The sequence below is a fragment of the Cryptomeria japonica genome, chromosome 8 (assembly GCF_030272615.1).
Source record: "Cryptomeria japonica chromosome 8, Sugi_1.0, whole genome shotgun sequence".
NCBI lineage: Eukaryota > Viridiplantae > Streptophyta > Pinopsida > Cupressales > Cupressaceae > Cryptomeria > Cryptomeria japonica.
The window spans coordinates 576372697-576385378 of record NC_081412.1 but is presented as its reverse complement, the minus strand read 5'-3'; the positions used below and the strand labels follow the sequence as shown (position 1 = coordinate 576385378).

The 12682-nt window shown below is 35.3% G+C and overlaps 1 pseudogene; it reads right to left on the bottom strand.

Annotated features, from left to right (window-relative positions):
• Window positions 1-2869: 2869 nt before the first annotated feature.
• On the bottom strand, window positions 2870-12263 carry LOC131857798 (protein DETOXIFICATION 33-like; annotated as a pseudogene).
• Window positions 12264-12682: the final 419 nt, after the last annotated feature.

Sequence of the window (12682 nt, the reverse complement as noted above, 5' to 3'; positions counted from 1 at the left end):
CAGAGCAAGTAAAAAAAATTCAAATTTAAATTCTGCGATCCACCATCCTGCTAAGAGAGAGCGGCCCCAAAGAACTGTATCGACAAAACTTATTAGCTTGTCTGATCTGCATTACTAGCAAGCTGAATGCCCTGAGACCACCAATGGGTGAACGAGCCTTGAGCTGCTAATTTTGATAGGGCATCCGCCACTTCATTCGCTTCCATGTAGATGTGTTTAGCCTCAAAATGTTCGAGTCTGTTCAAATTTTCTAGGATTTTTTCCAATAATGCTTGGAGTCTCCAGTTGGGGTTTTTCTTTTTCCTTATAGCATTTATTGCTATCTTCGAGTCTCCTTCCACTGAGACATTTCTAAGGCCATGATCGATGCAGTCCTTCAAGCCGGGTAGCAGAGCAGTGAACTTTCATATATGTTACATGTGAATGTTTTTTAAGTCTCGACCTGCAAAACACGCTAGATCTTAGGAAGACATTTGCAACACCAACATAAGCATAGAAAGTTTTTCACTTCACGGTGAGTCTAGAAAGGATCATAGTTTGGTGGATCGATGGGAAGTCACAAACTGATAAGAATTCCCATTGAGATCAATGTTGAGTTCCTTGCCTGATTCCAACAATTTACAAACCGCAATTATAATTCTATTGGAATTAATGTTATAAAGCATTTCTGCCACAACAAGAAGATTTGAAGGGAGGGAAGTAACTATTTGATTAGCATTTTTATACTCCCTCTTTCCCTTCCAATTTTTTGAAATTTTCCTCCTTTGAGAATTTATCTATTACTCACAGCACGTTAAGCGCTCATTAATGTCTACAAGCAAGCAATAAGACAGAAGTGTTGTATTGATGTGGCTCGTCGCATGTTCTAACTAGTGGGTTCTGCTCGTTTCTCTGTTCCGTTTGCAGCACTGATGTCTTTTTCAAAAGACAGCTTAGATAAAAGCAACAAAAGTGGTTGGGGATGTAGCTCAGATGGTAGAGCGCTTGCTTAGCATGCGAGAGGTACGGGGATCGATACTTCTAGCATTCTATTAGATTTACATAATCATTTAAATTTGATATGAGAGCATTCATAAGATGTCAAAGATTGAAGACAATATTGAGGCTTTTACTTAATAAGAATTGGTTTTTAATAAGTTCATTTATAATCATTCAACTTTTCTAGTATACTAAGGGTCTATTGACCACATCTAACAACTTAAATTTCATTGTTATCATTGATATAGATAATCCTTAAAACGTGTAACACTCTTCATGATCTCGGCATTTGAAAAATTTACTAAAAAATTTATTAAACTATCTCCAACAACAAAGTCTTATATTGCTATATAAAAATTCAGTGCAAGAATTTACAAAAATCCATTGATAAGGTTTTGATATCAAGTGAAACAATTAGGCACTAAAGACAAGCTAGCTTCTATGTGAGATAGGTTGTCCTCTACAACAAACCTCATAAAATTATGCATCAAAACATGTTAAACATATCTTCCCTATTATTTCAAGTTGTTACATTTAAACTATAGAAACAAAGATCCCAGACTTGTCAAAAAATCCTACATCTTTAAGGAAATGAGGTACCCTTTGAATTCCAAATTTTTATTAACATTAATAGCTGCTTAGGGAGTCTTCCATTATCACCAACATTTAGTTCTAACATTTTGACAACCCTAAAACAAAATTCAAGTTCAATTGTGTCTCTAAGAAAAACTGTGTACCTTCAATAAATAGTTATTTTGACTTAAACCTCCAATGTTGCTAATTGTTTGAATATTTTGAATAGATCACTTATGATTAGGTAAAATCATTCAAGACACGACCAAGGTAAGAAAAAGCACAATGGATAAAGGATAGTCAAGTTATATTTGTTACACCTTTTGTGTAACAAGTCCAAATCAATAGTGCATTCCCAACCTTTTACTTGACCTTGTCTTATTACATTAGTGAAAAGGATTGAGAAATCTTATAAGCTCATACATATTATAACAAGTTACAATCATAGATGACGAGATCAAGAAATTTAAGTAATAATCTAAATAATGTATGTTTGATTACATTATGCTTTGTAAGATGTAGTCCAAAAGTTTCCTCTACACTAGTTTTGTACCATTATTGTAGCATACTAGACCAACATATTTTAATAACCCAATCATTATATGAAAAAATACTATTTTTTTAAAATTTATTTAAGTTTATTTAAAGTTACTAAAATGTTCATTTCTTTGTATACTCAAGGACTTCTAGCCATACACGGCAAACATTTGTTCATTTGGAACAAACATCCATCCATAAGGGATATCTATGCATACACGACACACATCCATTCTTAAAGGATATGTACCCATTTATCCATCTAGGACAGGCATCTACTAAAATGAGGTAGGCATCTATTAATATAAGATATTCATATGCTATAGCCAAAGACTTAGACTCATTAGAACCATCCAAATCTTGAGTCACTTTTTCAAGACTACTCTCCTGTATTGGAGTGCATTGAGGTCAGTATCTTTATGAATACATATAATATAAAAGAAATGCTTGAATCTCACCTCAAAATTTGAATTCTATGACAAAAGTTAAATTTACAGACCATAGTAACAAAACTTGCTATTAACCCAGTGTAGCTGCAGATAAATCACTCCAAACCGGAAACTGAGCACAAATATTCTTGTTTTTATCTCCCTTCCTTTTTAGCAACGACCTTCCCATGGCTTGAAAACATTTTTGGTTTATCAGGCCAGAATATATACACACAAATTAGATTGATGGTATAGCATGTTTGTCAACCCATCTGGGGAGTTTTCTTCTTCACAAAAGAGATCTTCTAGATACTATCTTTAGAACAACTAGGTTTTCGTGGATGGAAGATCTTCTAGATTTCTGAGGGATATTCTCGTATTCCACATTCTCTTTCCCCTGCAACTCAAAATTGAGAGGGTCGATCAGAATGTGACAATGTTTTAGTTCACTTGGGTTGTACAGTTCCTACTGTTTTTCAATTTTTCTATCTAACATGCACTCACTTACCTTCCACTAATCGATTTGCATAAGACTCAGCTGATCCTCCCCATACCCTCATACGTTCCTCGGCTTGATCAGCCTGCACTAAAAAAGAAAAATTAGTCACCCCACAGTAATGAGATAATGTCCCAACGGCTGCTGCACAAATATGATGCATTACCTCTCGATTCCAGTTAGTTAAATATGTGATAAACAGTAAAATGGCAGTCTAGAGGGCTGTTCCACAAATCATTCCTGTCCAAATGCCCTGTTTCAACATAAAAGGGATCAAATTCAGGAGAACCTTATATTTATTGGTAATGGACAAACAACAAAGAGAAATTGAGAATTTGCATTCTGAATAGGAAGAATCTAAATCTACCTTCGCTCCGAAGTCAAACTTATATCCCATAAGAAGGCCAAGGGGTAATCTAATAATATAGTAGGACCCTACGTTTACATAGGCTATCAGACCTTGCCAACCTCTGCCTACAGCCACCCCTGAGTTGCTTGCACACAAAAACAGAGGCTTCAAAAATTATGATACAACGTTATGGATCCATAATCAAAGAAGTCCTCAATTATATAGCATAAACTGCTCACAGCCATGTAAACCAAGAACTGTGAATTATTATTTATACTCTACCTGACAGAACTGGTTGTACACTATTCAAAACCATTGTCACTCCAAGTAACATTACCATATCGGAGACTGTTTCCATGACCACTTTCCTATTCGTGAATAGTACTGCAAACTCATTTTTGGTTGCAAGAATGATACCCATACATATAAGCCCAATAGAGAGTGATGTTAGAATCACGACGATGACAGAAAATTTTGCAGCTTTATGGTGACCAGCTCCCAGTTCATTTGATACTCTCACACCGCAGGGATTGAATATAAACTAAGCAGCTTGCAAGTTTGCCAAAGATATGAAATAGCACCACTGAAAAAAATGATGAAATTTTTTTATTTGTTCAAGTAATCTCTGTCTACCTTGAATAAAATGTCAGTTATTGGGCTAATAATTTTTATTTCCAAAGAACTCAACACGAATATGAAACATGAATAGTAACTGATGCAGACGGATCTCTGAACCTGCAAGTTAAATTCCAAAAGATACCCTGTTCCTAGTAATCATTACTCAATGCTATAAACAGTATCAAAACAGCAGAAGGTAGAAAGTAAGAGTCATGTTAGGCTTCTGAGCAAAGTTTTAAGTCGTGGTCAACTATATAAAGCAAAGAATGGACTAGGAAGATCTAAAGCAGCGAACAATCAACATACAGCACGGTTGATATTTTATTTAGATCAGAAAACAGGAATAATACACCTAAGCAGCAAATCTATTTTCTCTTATAACTACAATTGCTTATCAAACTTTTAATTGACATTTGTATCCATTCCTGTAGAATAGAGAAGGGCAGTTTCAACCACTATTAATTGAATTTCTCTGATTTCTCTGATTTCTCTGATTGGATGGTCAATAGAATACTCTCTTCTTTTCAAAATATTGAACCTTTTGGTTCAAAGCTACTTTAAGGGCCTTCAATCCATTAGTAATCCTGCCAACTCTTTTCCCTATTCTTGTTTTTCTATCTCTTGGAACTCTCTCACAAGATTAATATTTATTTCCACCCATCTTTTTGAGCATTTCACAACCCTTCAATGTTTTTGCTGCAACGTTCTTTTTCTTAGCTTTCTAAATATTAGTTGTCTCATGCTGCTCTAACATCCAGAATAATTCCTTCAACTTAAGCTCTAATTTTTGCAACATTCTTCACCTTTTTTGGGTTTGCTTCTGCCTCTTCTCTGCCTCTTCCTTGATCTAATTTCTCCTCCCAGTTTGGTCATCCTTTTTTAACATCACAAAACAACTATATCTCTGAATCCATAGCCATAGCCGCAACTATTTTCTGAACTATTCAGAACTCTATCTCTGCTAGTTGGATACTCTGTTCTAAAAGATAATGGATCAAAACACAACCCACAAGTGGAGAAGAAAAACTGTATAGCAACTAATGCAAACATACCTTTTATTATTTGATCTATACGCTATTAACTTGCCCTGAATGGAGAAATAGATGTAGTGTACTAAATTATTACAGAAAAAATAAGCTTATAGCTCTGATACCAAACTGATGCAGAGAGATCTCTATTGGTAATGACTGCTCAAGGCTATGAACAGTATCAACAAAAAACTAGAAAGCAAGAGTCATGTTAAACCTATAAGCAACGACGATACAACAATGTTTTTAACTCATGCTCAAACAGATAAAAGAAAAATAATGCAGCTCATAGGAATATTTACAGCTCAATATACACCACATTTAATTCTGTTTGGATCAGAAAGTACGAATAATTACAAACTATCAAATTCTCCCCCCTTCCCCCACGATCCATCTCATCAAATGCATTCCTAAATATAATAAAAGATGTCCACACAGCAGCGAATTCCTAATTGAACTCTCTTGGATTAATAAAAACATCAAATCAAACTTTTAATTGACATTTGTATCCCCTTTGCTGGAATAGCAGGGTGTTTTTAACCACTACTATTATTAGAAAGTCAATTTCTTTGATTCAGTGATGAAAGGTTTACATCAGTAGCAGAAAAAATCATACCTAATGGCAGCATTGAAACCAAGGAAGATCATGGCTTCCCATCCATTTAAACTCATGCTGTAAAAGGAACAGATAGAAAACTGTCAGAAGGGGTACATTTAACAACTAATTGCAATTGATTAAAGGTTTAACTTTAAACAACCATATGCACCGTGACTAGGGACACCCCATTCTTGTAAAGGCCCTTTCGCCTATGAAATGCAAAGATCTTACACATAAATACAGGAGTTCATCGCAACCAGTAAGAGCTAGAACTAGAGTTGAGTTGTGGGGGTTCTTACAAATTACAGTTATGCTACTAAACTGAAACTGCATTTGAGAAAAAAGTTGGATTTTTAAATAAACGTCTGCAGGTGCTTCTTACCAGATAGATATCGCATTAACTTCAATTTCTGCATTTTTTAGATGACCCGTTAGAACAACCAATGACATCATATACCAGAACTCCAAGCTGAAAACAGCACCACCTCAAGTGAATGTCATTAACACAGATTGGATCACTTCCTCAGATATATTATTCTTTATCATCTACTAATTAAGGTCTTCACCAGAAACTGATGTCAGAATAGAAAATAACCACAACCACTATGCTACTAACCATAGCATAACAGCTGAAGCCATTGAAAGTCGAACAAAAGCCCATAGATCATGAAAAGCGAGCCCGGAGAACCCCTTCCAAGCATCTCGGCAAAAATAAACTATATACAAAAACTGACCAGTAATGTTAATATACAACGATAAATTTAGTGTAATTGCTACTCCAACCAACCCCAAACCCACTTCGAAGATCAATAGCCAGCTCAGAAAAGCATGGATTATCAATGCAGCTAAGGCAATCCAAGCCACGCCCATGAGTTTTCTCTGTGCCAGAAGAAACTTTTACATTGGGAAATACAATGCATACGGAAACAGCTGTGGTAGCATCCAAAGCGCATATTCACCCGCTAGATCAGCTACATCATTCTCCTGTCCCAGTAGCTTAAGAACTGGACTAGCGAAGATGTAAATAAAAATCAAAAGTACTGCTGTACCCAGCAATATTAACCATGAACGCTGCAAATATACTCCAAGCAGTTGAATTTTTCCTGCTCCAAAAGCCTGACCACAGAGGGTTCCTAACGCACTGCCCATTCCCAACTTCACAGAAACGATTGAAATTTTGGCATGCTTAATTTAGTGATAAGAAAATGTTATTGAGTATAAGGCAAACATAGATGCGATGCGTTGCCATGGACCAGGTAGAATCTTTGAATGCTAATTGTCTGACTCCATGGAGTTTTAACATTTAAAATATGCATTTTTTCATTCAATGATGTAGCTGAAAGAATTATCTTTCAAACAATCAACATAATTGTTACAAGCCTGTCACTCCAACATTAATGCTCTCGTTTTTAGCTGATCATGGCTCCTCCAACAAACACAAGTCTTCATATTCTGACCAAATTCTATTTGGGCCTTCAAACCCATGAGTTGAGAGGCAGTTCAGCACTCGTGCAGCTTCCAATGCAGAAACAAACTTGAAGAAATGATAACTACATTCCAATCTCTATAATAGGACTATCCACTTCTAATATATGCCTCTTTTCTTAGAATAAGTTTGATCAAATATTTCAGTGTGCAAAATTTAATTGAGATACGCAAATGTTCAACATTGACATGGTTGGCGAAATTGCCCTGTGGACAGCCATAACTTCTAGTTAGGGCAGCTAGCACCTAACTAGCTATATCCAAGCCTTCTATTGTGAATTGCATGTTAATATTATGAAATTTCTTTCAGTAATTGGGCAGAAGATTGGATGAAACAAGCACCTCTGGCTTGATAGGTTCTAGAAGTGGCCAACGAAGGTTCGCAGATTTCAGTCACCTTGTGGGACTTGTGAGTAAACAAAGCATGTGATTATCGAGTGTGATCTAAATTGTTGATGAAAATTTTGAAATCTGATTTCTATTTTCATTTTTAGCATGAACCAAGCACTGTCTTTGAATTGAGCATACGTGGCATCAGTTGTTGGCAGATCCCCAAGGTTATGTTCATTGTTACCTCGTCTGTGGCTGATTGCCAAAGCAACTGACTCAATCAAGGAAGTATGATAATCAAAATTTAAAAAACTAGTACTTTTTGTAATTACCACATATCATCGTACTGTGTATGAGAATTACATTAATAGAAAACCAAGTTAAATAAATAATTTTTTCCTGAAATCTTAGGATATATACGACTTCAATAAATTAATCTAAAATGATATTCTTCTATGAATTCTAGATACCATTGAAATTTATAGGCCTTTGTTTCTGAGTAATGTCTACATAGAGTTCAAATTATACCTAACAAGACAGTTATTTTATATTTATTAATTAATTTAAAAATCAAAACAAAATTATATTTTGATTTTTTTTATCGATAATATAAATTTATATTAAATAATAAAAGCTTTTACAGTACTCTGAATAAAATTTTGTGCAACCACTGATATGTCAAAAGATATGCATAGTACCAAATTGCAGACATCTACAACAAAATTCTGCAACCCCACTATACAACCATATACAAAATTATATTTCTGAGTTTATTAGACTATCTGGACAGAAGACCTGCATAGATCTACTGTACAAACCCTGACAAACATAAACTGCACATATACAAGATATTTACTTCATATAAACAAAAACAAACAAACTATAAATATGCCCAATAAACAAAACTAGGGCTTCTTCACATCTGGTCGTGGCACACTAAGCCAATGATCTCCTTTCTTGAATTTTGGTTTCTTGGATTTTTGCTCAGTATCAAGCTCGAACACCTGCTCCACTCGTTCTCTATCTCAGAAATAATCCTTAATGTACTCCCATCCCACTTGAGCCTCCATGCGATGTTCTCCTTTGTCACCGTATGCATTCCACAAAAGAAAGGGTTGTAGGGGAGAGTTAAATTCAGCCACATGCATCCATTCACCACCTTTTGTAACAAACCCTTCCCCTGGCATGCCATCACCATAAAGGTTTCTACCCCGTATTTCTATTCTTCCCGGACACACTCCCTCATGACCCACTATACATCTTCCTTGGAACCTAGTTCTAGGTACCAAGCAAAGAAAACCGAGGCAATATCAACATTTGTTCTATACCTGAATTCTGATTTCATGAAAACCTCTAATTTTGGGTGTTCAATCTTGAAGACATTTTTTGAGTTGTTCTTTTGAAATTGCTCTAAACAAATCTAAGTTGCTTCTTGCAAGTAAGGAGCATGAAATTAGCCTCCATTCTCTGGTTCGTGCAATTAGCTCCACTTCTCCTCAATTCACAACTATCAACCACCACTAAGAGTAGACTCATTTTAATCCGAGCCAAAATTTAATACTACTTCGCACGAGTTCATCATGTAGAGGTAGTGAACATAAAGTTTCATAAATACTCCTCTCATTCAGGGGCATACGATGACCCAGCTTCATTTGATTCTTCATCGAAGTGGATGCCACAAAGATCTTCCTAGACTTCATTTGTGTTGTCATCATTCAACTTAATCACCCAACGGAAAGGGTATCTGCTACGCATTCTCCTCCCACCTTGCCTCGCTAATTTTGAATTCATCTAAGTTCACCAACTCATTTCTAATGAAATTAATATATTTGTTCAATCTTCACAGAATTGCCTCACCCTTCTTTATTGCATTAATTCATTAATAATTATAAGAGAGCTCCTTTCAAGGTGAAGCTTTGATATCAATAGACCAATAGCCATTTTAATCAGATAGGTTGATGCTTGAGCTTTAGCTTTGTTATTAGTCTCTTCCATGAGAGTTTTAGCTCTAAAAGAAACAATATCTTTATTATAGTCTCAAGCCATAAAGCAAGCACCAAAAAAACCTTGGTTATCTTTTGAACCCTATCAAAAATTAATTTTTATCCATACTTCTTTTGATGCAGGAGCATCCTCGGTTCATGGCAATCTTGCATCAACCAAAAATAATTTTTTTGTGTTTGTTTTTTGTTTTGTAGTTTCAACTTTTATTTCTGCATTTACTTGCATTGGCTCACCAGATCTTGCGGAGCTGGATTTCTCTTGAGGACATGATCATCTTCCTTATTCCTAAATCATGGAGCATTTGGATAATTTTCCAGCAAGTTATCAGTTTCGGATTTCAAGACAGTTCTTCTAGCACCAGAACCGTTTGGACCGATTTGCATTGGTGAATCTATCGGATCCCTTTCGTAGCTTGCAGAGCCCTGTGCATTGATTCTGATGTTCTTTGGCGTGTGGTCGACATTCCCTCTAATCCGCACTTCATCCTTTGGATTCTCTGAAGGAATCTCTTTGGTGAAGGTCGACCTATTGGTTTTACACGTTTGATCTTGTTCTTCGGCATTTGATCCCTTTTGGGCCAACCGGATCTTCTTGGATCATATAAATCATTGTAAATGAGCATTAGAGATCAATCATGTAGAACATAGTAGATAGATCTTAGGTTTGGAGGTCCGGGAGTGACCTATTCTGTAATTAAGCATGTTTGTAGCAAGTGAGCCGAATCTTGTAACTTGGATGTTACCAGTTATCTGTAATCTGTTTTCATGGTCTAATATATTCAGTTCTGCATTGCCTCCATCATAGCCTCTTGTTTCCGTTGTGTTTACTCTTGTTGCCCAGTCCGAATTGATCTCTTTGAGGTCCCTCCTAACTGGTGACTGCACCATCTTCTGACTTTTGTCAAATATCACTATTTTTACAAGAAACAATTGGATCAACCCAGGTTGACCCATTAGCAGGCCAAAATTTAATCAAAGGCCATCTAGATTGAATGAAATTATCCCATTGGTTGAAAGGAGTATTAATAGGATTAACATAGGAAGCAACCAATTCAAGAATCACACTTTCTATATGAACCCCAAGACGAGACGAAATTTCCTCCACCTCTTAAAAAAATCTTTTGTTACTATTTAATAGAATCTAACACTATTTATTAAAAAAAAATATTTCATGAATACCACACAAAGACAAAGATGAGAAAAACAACCAACACAAAGACAAGGGACCTAAGAAATTCGACCCACATAAAGACGTCAAAGAATGCTTGCTCTAATCAAATAAGAAAGCACTAGGAAGAAAATCCATGTGCAGCAAAATGCATTGCCTCAAAGTCTGCATCCACATTTTTGTGAAGACCGAAAACTTAAGGTTTTACTCTTCATCATGTTTCAGTTCGTCTTTTTGTGTTCTTAATTGAAAAAAGAGAAATTAAATGTACCAACCAACTTTGTACAAGTTCTTCAAATTCCAAGTTTAATGTGCTTCTCCAGGGTATATATATGTACATAATAATTTGAATTTCTATTTGGGCATCTTCCTTGATGCATATAGCTTTCGGTAATGTTTCAACTGGTTGTTACAGCTTGTTTATAATGTTCTGGCTAGCTGTTTCAGCTTGGTGTTGTATAGTTAAATAGTTTTGTTCACTGTTTGTGAGCTGATCGATTCAGCTGTCTTGGTTGGTTTTAGTATCAATTTTTTTAATTCACTCATTCTTTCTGTCCAATTCTTTCTTTGGACTGCTTATTATTTACTTTAATCTTTTCTTCAGCTTGATCAAAACAGAAGGAAGAAGGAAAATCTCAGTGATCTGACAATATATTGATCTATTGAGGATAATGAAAATCAATTAGAATAAAATGCTTGAATAAATTCTTAAACCCAAAAACCTTGAAGGAATGGGACTCAAGAATTCTCAACTTGAGTAAGCAAGTACTACATTAAGAGACACGACCCAGATGATAACTAAAATTTTCATACCATTCTTGCACGGATTCAACTGCATTAGATCGGGTAAAAACATCAAACTTCATTGTAAACCTTCAAGATAAATATCAATTGGGCTGGAAACGTCTCTGGTTTGAGATTCTCAACAAGTGCTATGAAATAATGGAAGATCAGTCACTGAGCAACATAATTATCTTTTCACATATTTATGACCTCAAATGAGAACTACGAGAATTAATATTATAGCAGTATTGTGGACTTTATACGAATGTTGTCGTCCACTCACAATTGTCTAAGCTACATTTAATTCAAAAGATGTAAATAAACAGCTGATAAGAGTATCTTGTGTGCTTCCTCTGTCAATGTGATCATGGAAAGTAAGGGCTTTATATCTACATCAATTTGTCGAAAAGCTATTTGAAAAGTTTCATTTCTAATAATTTTAATCTTCTCACTGTACTCACTCTTTAATCCAGTTGAGGAAAGTTGCTCATAAATTAATGTCTATATGTTGAGGATGGATAGAATTTTTCCTGAAATCAATATTGGATTAGAAAATTATGTATAATTAAGCTCGAACTTTCTTCACTTATTCTACATCTAATAGGTATATATATAAATCTAATATGTATATATAAATCTTGTTCTTTTAATGTTATATTAATTTGTTTGGAAAAAGAATACAAGATACTGATCATGGATAGTACTGACCATGAATCCAAAAGCCAGGCCTCCAATAACAGTCTTGAATTGCCACAGCTGCCAATTCCACAACACCCAAGTGGCCTGCACATATGTTTGTGATTAATAGCGTTGAATATGAACATAGTCTGGTAAAACTAGAAGGCCCTGCAATTCGCCACAGTTTCTTTGATTCTCTCCAACTTTCTTTAATCAGCTGTTTGAAAACTAATAACACTATCTAAGTCCGTTGATCTGCTATTCTCTCTGTCACTAACTTCATGGTTACTGATCTCACCATTTTGTTCAAGAACATCGGCCATTTTACAACTAATGAGAACTCTGCAACATGTCTGATAAAACTGAGAAAATATATTTGTCTTATGTAATCTTAGTTTTCTCCATTTAGAAGTCATGCGTGTTCAAGGGTAGGTACACGTTTTACCTCAATTAAAATGATGCTTAATTCTAATTCTATTTATGTGGTTTCATTCAATCTACTCTATTCGTCATATACAGCAAGATACTCTGTGATTGTCATTGTCCAGTACCCTTTATTTCATTTATTTCGTTTCTTGTACCACTCTCACGATCATTGATAGGATAGGATGTTAGAATGACATTTATAGG